Here is a 9745-nt window from a genome sequence, read left to right on the forward strand (position 1 = left end):
AAAGTTCGCTTGCATAATTTCAGTTGTGGTTACCCTCACTTCATGTTTGACAAAACTGCACTTTGTGTGGATGCCATTTATAATGTATATATGATTTAAGGATTCTGATCTCCGCGGATAGAATATTTTTATGATACTGTTGCTATGATACTTATAAAGTATCACAGTGGTTTCTGTTAATGTCCTCAGTACTCTAATTTAAAGTTTATCTATCACAGATACCGTCTTATTTTTTTTTATTTTTATTCACTTGGGTGTTTACCCTCGTGATTACGACATTCAACGAACAGATGACTTGGAGTTGTCCCGCAACACTTCCTAACATCAATCGATCTACAATAATACTAAAGAAAGAAGAAACTTATGCTATATGTGTCAAGACACAGGATATTTCATATACATACTGATAAAGAAAAAAAGAAAGAAAAAAAAAGAAAAAGAAAAAGTAGGCTCCTTGAAACTCTCTCTCTTACAAAATCCTATGTAGAGCACGGTATTGAATTGGATATCGTTTCTTCTAATCAGAGTATAGCATTGTCATCACTTACATTTATGATAGAAGCATTACATTCTAGTTATCTAATTTATTGCATCGATTGTAAAAATGCGCTTCTTGATATCTTTTACAGTTTTGCTCGACGAAAACAAGTATTGAAACCGGAAGTAATCGTAGATTGGACCACTTCCGGTTTTGTTAGAGTGTTGTGGATAGTAACGATATGGTGTATTTAGACGATGAATTGTTTCCACAAAACTACTTCTCGTTTTCTCTTAGTTTTTGTCCTACGGCGATGAACGTTGAAACCGGAAATGGCTAAGTTGAACCACTTCTAGTTTGAATAGAGAGTTAACAGAGGAGATGGAACCTATTCTTGGAACATTGAAGTGATTTCAGAAAACCATTTCTCAATATCTCTTACCATTTTTACTGATACTTGTCGACTGACGGATGGACGTAAAGCCGTTCTTCCTACATTTACGCATAACATAGTTTGGAAGCCTAATAAAATAAATATTTTATTAGACTCACATGTTCCATCTTTTTGTTCGTTTATTTCGTTTTGTTTTTAACCAGCCAAATGCTCTATCAGGGAGTGAGAATTTAGGACATGTTCGTTTTCGACTCGGCTAAACCGGAATGAGTTAATCCGGGCTAAGATAATCGGGTTCTACGAGTACTTACCTCCTCTTATTCGACTGACCGTCTTGATACCAACCTTCAAGTCTGATATTTCGATTGAAAGGTTTACTATAAGTACTTACTACTTATTTCTTCTTCGTTTATCGCATTAGAAAATCACCGGAGAAATTTGATTTGCAATTTTTTAAATATGAAGTTCCATAGAAAAGTTTGAGACTGATTTTACTTATTAATATGACAAATATTTATATAAAATAAAGAATAATACCTAGATAAAAGGTAATTCCCGCACAATGTATCTACTGTGATCATAATTAATAGAGATACTGGTAAGATTAAAGTAAAGAAATAGATTTGATATTAATCTATTTTACATAGGAAGAAGATCGTGTATTGAAGAAAGTAGAATATGTGTTTGAAATGCAGTCCATTCCAGCGTCTGTTCATTCCAAAATCAATATCGACGAGACCATGTCTTATCAACAATCTCATCAAGTGAGTTCCACGGATATAAAAGAAATGTAGTTAACGTTTGTTAGAGATATTTTTTGTTTCAATTTCTGTTCCAATTATTTCCAGTGTTCAATGGGGTTGTAAGCTTAAAAATCATTTTTATCTCTTAATAAATGTTGCCAACTTCTCTTATCTTAGACAAAGATATAGAAGCATTATCAGTTCTTCACGTGCAGGTATAAAATCAGGATCAGGGTAAAAGTGAGGTGGAACGCAGGAGAATGTAATTCCCCCACTTCCAAAAAATATCTTTGGCGTCCCCCACTTTCTGAAAAATACAATGGGAAAAGATAGGCATGGGGAAGCGTCCACCTACCTTTTCAGATCCACTTTTACCTCTGATTAGGATAATTGCAAATTTAAACTGAAACTCTTTGAAGTATTCAAAAAGAAAACCCACTCATGGTTAACATTAAAAATAAGGATTTCCGAAGTACATTGATGTGCAAAATTAAGGACGGAAGTAACTTTCAATGTTATGTTACTCCACGTGGCATACATCGGTGAAAATTGAACCATACACATAGAAAGTAGGCCTTAGTATGACACAGGAAGCAACAAAAAGAAATACGCTATTAGAATAGCAAAATAGTATTTTTATACAGAGACAATAACAATGAAGGGACTGCGCCTGATGATGGTCCCCCTGACATTACAGACAGAGTGAAATGGTCCTTAGAAGAATATGTGAACACCACGGTCAGTGATGCATACTCTGCAAGGTGGTCTCATTCTCCTCAAAAAGCTGGTAATGAGTTGTTGTGGTTTAGAGTGCCAATCCTTTAACAATGCCATTGACAATTGCTGCGTGATGCTTAGGGCATTGGAACGTGCTTCAAAACGTATCTCAAAGTACCTCACACATGTTCGATTAGATTAAAGTCGGAGGAATTAACAGGCTACTCCGTTCACCGAATATTCTCTCGTTGAAAGAGTACCGCCACTCATGCTATTTGATGCGGTCGCGCATTATCATCCATAAAGATGAAGTATAGTCCGATTGAATCTCTGAAAAGACGCACGTGGGGGAGGAGCACAGTGTCAAAATAGGGTTGACTGGTGAGTCTAGTGTTCAAACATTTGGAGGTCGATATGCCCATGCAACTTTATGCCTTCCACACAAGAACAACTAGACCACCAAAACGATCATGCTCGACAATGATTCTGGGTTTACTGCGTAATCCCACTTCTCTCCAGATAAATGTACATCCAGAATCATTACTCAACCTGAATCTACTGTCATCTCCTCGGTCCAGTTCTGATGTTATTGCGAACACCAATTTACGGGTGTCAACGAAATAACCTAATAGCCGTCGGGCAAAAGTATCACCTCAATCTAATCAACGTGCTAGTGGAAGTGAAAGAATGGACGCCTTGCAGTTCTGTTAAATGTGTTTACAATTGCATCTGCTGTTTGTCATCGGTCTCCTCATGCCTATTGCACAATGTAGCCGTTGTCTGCTGCCACTCTTCTTTGCACAGTATTGACTGTGGTTCGGAAAACTTCCCATGTATCCTCGTCGCCAAAAGTGCCTTTACATCGCCGTGACGGGTATGTGACCGCGCAGTACTCCAAGAAAGGGATGGTTGCATAAGAAATTGTGAATAATTTTGAAGAGTTTTTATTTTGACTAGGGAAATAACGTATGTATAAGGAGTAAAGGAACAGATTTAAAGCATCAGTACACTGTCATCTCTGAAAAGATTCGTATTTTCAGTTTTTCAGTTTATTATCTTCTATGTTCAGTTAATAACTGCTAACAATTGCTACTAGCGCATGTCACTCTTCAGGAATTTACTACGACATGTTCTCAGGACACTTTTCTAAGTCCTAAATGTATGCGTCAATAATTTCTTTCGTCTCACTGTCCTTATTTCAGAATGGAAACTGATTACGCTGAACGTGAATATGTTTCGCTGTCGTCAAGCAACGTCCGTAACAAATGTAAATAAGGTTCTTCTTATTAAAAAAAACATGTATTTATTGTTTGTATAGCACAATATAATACAGTAACTAAGCAACATGATAATCCTTAACACCAGCAAGATTTTTCCAACAGAAGGGGGGAGCAAAAGGCCGATATAGAGTTTTTCGATTTATTGCGCTATATATATTAAGTTAAAATTCATAACATTTGTAATTGATAGCATATATCGTCTTACTTTTTAAAATCGCCACTGTAGCCTATTAGTCAGAACATTCATCTCCAGACATGATGTAGAGAGAAGAGAAAGAAAGAGATATGATCAGTAGCGTAACTAATTTTCCTGCGCCAGGGATCGATTAATAATCGATTTACTCATACCCGCCGCCTACCCCACGCATTTCAGCTGCTGCGTTATATATATGGTTCTATGTCAGAAGGGCCAGACGAAAGGGCGAGGACAGAAAGGCCGGAGTCAAAAACAGGAACGATCAAAAGGACCCGCGATATGAGCTCAAGGCAAAATGGACCCGCATCAAACGGGCCTTGTCAAAAGGACCCTACGTCAAATGGACCGGTGTCAAAACGGGCCCCGCTACAAAAGGGCCCCAGTCAAAAGAAACCTGCTCAAAAGGTCTCCGAAACAAAAGTGCCCGAGTCAAAACGGCCCCGCGTCAAATGGGCTCGGGTCAAAATGGCTCTGAGTTAAAAGAGCCCGAGTTAAAAAGGCCCTGGTAACTGCCTCCGCGACAAAACGCCCCGAGTAAAACCGGCCCCGGGTCATAAGCTCTCTGCGACAAAGGGGCCCTGTGCCAAAAGGGCCCGAGTCAATACAGCCACGCATCAAAGGAGCCGGGTCAAAAGGGCACGGGTCAAAACAACGTGTAACAAAAGGGCCCGAGTCAAAACGGACCCGAGTCTAAAGGGACTGGGTCAAAAGGTCTCCGCGACAAAAGGCGGGAGTCGAATCTACCCCACATCAGAAGTGTCCGGTTCAAAAGTGCCCTGCGTCAAAAGAACCCGTGTCAAAAGGACCCCGACTCAAAAGGGTCTTGGGTCAAAAGGATTTCGTGACAAAAAGACTCTAGTCACAAGGTTCCTGCGTCAAACGTGCCAGCGTAAAAACGCCCCCGCATTAAAAGAGCGTAGGTTAAGATGTCTGCGAGTCAACAGGGCTCGGGTAAAAGAGCCCCGAGTAAAAACAGACTGGGCCAAAAGATATCCGTGACAAAACGGCCCTGCGTCAAACGGGCCAGAGTCAAAACGGCCCCGCGTGAAAGGGTCCCGCAACAAAAGAGCCCTAGTTCAAAAAAGGCCGGGTCAAAAGGACCCGCCTCAAAAGGGCACCGATCTAAACTGCCCCGATACAAAAGAGCCCGAATGGAAAAGGTCCCGCGTCAAAAAAGCCTGGGTCAAAACTCTACGCGAAAAAAGGGCCACAGTCAAAACGACCCCGCGTCAAAAGGTTCTTAGTCCAAAGGGCTCGAGTAAAAAGGGCCCTGTGTCAAAAGAGTACGGTTCAAAACGACTCCGCCTCAAAAGGGCCCAGGTCAAAACAGTCCGGCGTGAAAAAGGCCCGAGACAAAATTATCCCGCGTCAAGAGAGCCCGGAATAAAACGACCCATCGTGAAAAAGGTTTGGGTTAAATGGGTCCTGCGAAAAAAGACGCTAGTCAAAAGGGCCTTGCGTCAAACGGGTCCAAGAAAAGGCAGCCTTACGTCAAGATAGCCCAGGTCAAAATGTCTCAGTGTCAAAAGGGCCCGGGTAAATGACCACCGCGACAAAAGGCCCCAAGTTAAAACGGCCCCGGGTCATGAGATCTCAGCGACAAAAGGGAACTGAGCCAAAAGGGCCCGAGTCAATACAGGCCCTGGTCAAAATGCCCACGACAAATTGGCCCTGGGTCAGAAAATGCCGGGTCATAGGAGCGGCCTCTACAGGGCACAAGTCAAAAGGACCCCGCAACAAAAGGGCCCGAGTCAAAAGGACCGGTTTCTAAAGGGCAAGGGTCAAAAGAGCGAAGCAACGAAAAATCCTGAGTCAAAACGGCCCAGCGTCAAAATTGTACGGGTCAAATGGATAAAGTTAAAAGGCCCTGTGTCAAAAGAGCCTGTGTCGAGAGGAACCCTCCTGAAAAGGACCCGAATCAAAACGGCCCAGCGTGAAAAAGGTCTGGGTACAAGGGTATCCGCGACAAAAGGGAACGACTCAAAACGACCCCGCGTCAAAAGGGCTCGAGTTAAAAGGGGCCTGCGTAAAAAGAGCCCCGGTCAAAAGTATCCCGCCTCAAAAGAGCCCGGGTCAAATCGGAACAGCGTGAAAAAGTTCAGGTCAAAATCGTCCTGCGACAAAGAGACCGGAGTAAAAAAACCTTGTGTTAAGAGAGCTCGAGTCAAAAGGGCTCTATGCCAAACGGAGTGTGCCAAAAGGGGCCCCACTGCAAAAATCCCCGAGTCGAAAAGGCCCGGATCTAAAGCTCTTTGCAACAGACGTTCCCGGATCAAAACGGCCCCGCGTCAAAAGAGCTCGTGTCAAAAGTGTGCTGCGACAAAAAGACCCGAGTCAAAATGGACCTGCGTCAAACAGGCTCAAGTAAAAAGGGCTCCGCGTCAAAAGAGCCCAGGTCAATAGGGCTCGGATAAAAGAACCCCCGACAAAAGGCCCGGGTTCAAAATATCTCTGCAACAAAAGGGCCCGAGTCAAAAGGACCTGTGTGAAAGGGTCTCCGCGACAGAAGGACCCGAGTCAAAATGGCCCCACGTCTAAAGGGCCCAGGTTAAATGGGCTTGAGTTAAAAGGGCCCTGCGTCAAAAAAGCCCGGGTCAAAAGGATCCTGCGAGAAAAAACCCGAGTCAAAAGGTTACTACGTCAAACGGACCCGAGAAGAAACGGCTCCACGTTAAAAGAGCGCAAGTCAAAAAGTCTGCAGGTCAAAAGGGCCTATCGACAAAAGGCCCCGAGTAGAAACGGCCCCGCGTGAAAAGGAGCCGAGTCAAAATTCCCCGCGACAAATGGTCCCTAGTTCGAAAGAGGCCGGGTCAAAAGGATGCAACTCAAAAGGGCACGGTTCAAACCAGCCCCGCTAGAAAAGAGCCCGCGTCAAAAAGGCCTTCGTCAAAAGGTCTCCGCAACAAAAGTGCCCGAGTCAAAACGATCCCGCGTCAAAGGGGCCCGGGTCAAAACAGCCCAGAGTGAAATGTCCAAGTCAAAAGTCTCCGCGAGAAAAGAGTCCAAGTCAAAATAACCACGCGTCAAAATGGCCCGGGTTGAAAAGGGTTGAGTTAAAAGTTTCCGGGATAAAACGACCGAGCGTGAAAAAGACCTGGGTCAAAATGGTCCCGCGACAAAAAGAACCGAGTCAAAAGGGCCCTGCGTCAAACGAGCTCGAGTATAAACAGCCCCGCGTCAAGAGAGCCTAGAAAAAATAAAGAAACATTCGCAATAATGTTACCTCGCCGGTTTTGAATGCTTAAGACACCGGCTGAGAGTTACGCGGCTGAGCGAATGTAAAAAAAGAGCCCACGTCAAAAGGTCTCCGGGTCAAAAGATCTCCGCAACAAAAGGGCCAGAGTCACAACGGCCCCGCTACTTTGGATACGAGTCAAAACAGCCCGCGCCAAAAGGGCTTGGTGAAAGGGCCCCGCGACAAACGGGCCCTACATTAAAGAGCCCGGGTCAAAAGGACCCGCCTCTAAAGGACACGGGTGAAAATAGCCCCGCTACTAAAAGGCCAGAGTCAAAACGGCCCCGCGTCAAAATTGCCCGGGTCAAAAGGAATCGAGTTAAAAGTGTCCTGCGTCAAAGCAGACTGGGTCGGAAGAACCCTGCCTGAAAAGGGCCCGAGTCTTACGGCCCAGCATGAAAAAGGTCTGGGCGTAAGTGCTCCGCGACAAAAATGCACGAGTCAAAATGGCCCCGCGTCAAAATTGCCCGAATCAAAAGGAATCGAGTTAAAAAAAAGTCCTGCGTCAAAGCAGAATGGGTCGAAAGAACCCTGCCTCAAAAGGGCCCGACTCTTACGGCCCAGCATGAAAAAGGTCTGGGCGTAAGTGCACCGCGACAAACATGCACGAGTCAAAATTGCCCCGCGTCAAAGTTACCCGGTAAATATGGTTTCACGTGCAAAAAGCCTGAGATCAAAGCAAGAGTGAAAATCAGGTATGCACGAGGGGATAATATCCCCTTCGTAAGTTGAAGTGATTGTGCAAAAGAAGGAGAAACATCTGTAATTATTATTAACAAATAGTAAATTTGAATGGTGATATTAATTTTGTTTTTTGTTAATTGTTCTGCAACAATCTTTATCGCTTAAATCGTTCTCCATCGAAGTTCGCTTGCACTTCCGACTTTCTGAATCAAACCTTATCTATTATTGACTTTCCCCTTAGGTCTAAAATTCCATTTCCACCCCTGGATCAAAGTATAGAATGAAAAATATTCTGTGGAAAAGATTAGTTTAATGTTGCTCTGAGAAGACATATGTGGATCTGTATACAGGGCATTGGGACAGAACAATAATATAGAGTTTTTCGATTTATTGCCCTATATATATTAAAAGTCATAGTTTATCATTGATAGCGTATATCCTCTTACTTTTTAAAATGCCACAGTAGCCTATTAGTCAGAACATACATCTCCAGATATAATGTAAAGAGAAGAAAAGGAAGGAGATATGCCCAGTGGCCTAACTAGTTTTACTGTGCCCTGGATCGATTCATTCCATTGGTGATCGATTTGCTCATCTCATACCCTCCTGCCCCACGCATTTCAGCTGCTGCGGCGGTTTGTCCGGAAAGTAATAGGACTGGGTCGATTTTTAAAAAAATATTGAGCCAATCGTTACAACTCTTTGAAAACTTTCAAACTAGGCTCCTTCTGCGTCGATGCAGCGCTGCCAGCGCGATTTCCAAGCATTGAAGGCGTCACGGAAGTCATTCTCCGGAATAGCCTTGAGAGCCGCGGTGCAAGCTGCTTGGATCCTCTCTGTCGTCTCAAAATGCTTGCCTTTCATCGGGCGTTTCAGGCGAGGAAACAAAAAGAAGTCCGGGGGCCACATCTGGGCTGTAGGGCGCCTGCGGAAGCGTTGGGTTGCCGGCCTTGGTCAGGTAGCTGTTCACAAGAAAGGCGGTGTGAGCCGGGGCGTTGTCGGGGTGCAGCTTCCAGACAGCTCCGATGTCTGGTCGGACCCGATTGACCCTTTGTTTGAGTCTCTTGAGCACTTCCACGTAAAACTTGGCGTTGACGGTTTGTCCAGGAGGGACAAATTCATATGGGACGAAGCTTTTGATGTCAAAAAAGACAATGAGCATCGTTTTCACTTTGGATTTGCTCATTCTTTCCTTTTTGGGAGAGGAGACGCCGGCGTGTGCCACTCGGAAGATTGCCTCTTTGTCTCGGGACCATACTCAAAGATCCATGATTCGTCACCTGTGATTACGTTATTCAAAAATTGGGGGCACTTTCACACATGTTCAAATTTTCTTGGCACAATTCCACACGTCGCAATTTCTGGTCGTCAGTGAGCACCTTTGGGACAATCTTCGCGCACACCTTGCGCATGTTCAAATGCTCCGTCACAATTTCATGAACCACAGTTTTTGGTAAATTTAACATCTGGGCAATTAAACGAATACTTAGTCGACGGTCTGAGTTCAAAACTTCGCGCACACGAGTCACATTGTCGGTGTTTGTCGAAGTCGAAGGTTTTCCAGCACGGTCTTCATCGGCGACCTCTTCCCGGCCCTTCAAAAAGGCCTTGTGCCACCGAAACACACCACTTCTTGCTAAAGCATCATCTGGGTAAGCCTGCTTGATCATATCAAACGTCTCTGTCGCAGATTTGCCGAGTGTAACACAGAATTTAATCGCGTACCTCTGCTCTAACGAACGCTGCATTTTCGGCTTGCACCACTCACAGAAACACGTTGCGCGAGAAAGCCTGTCCTGACTCTCCGTGTGCTCGGAGACAACTGACCAGCCGATCGTTCGTTAGCTAGGAACGCCCTCTACTGGATTCTGTCGGTGCGCGCACGCTCCGAAGTACAGTCATGGCGGAATAAAATCAGTCCTATTACTTCCCGGACAAACCCTATATATATATATATATATATATATATATATATATATATATATATATATATATATACTAACAGTATACAAAGTTAA

Source organism: Thermobia domestica, chromosome 9, assembly GCF_964235325.1.
Source record: "Thermobia domestica chromosome 9, izTheDome1.hap1.1, whole genome shotgun sequence".
Classification (NCBI taxonomy): domain Eukaryota; kingdom Metazoa; phylum Arthropoda; class Insecta; order Zygentoma; family Lepismatidae; genus Thermobia; species Thermobia domestica.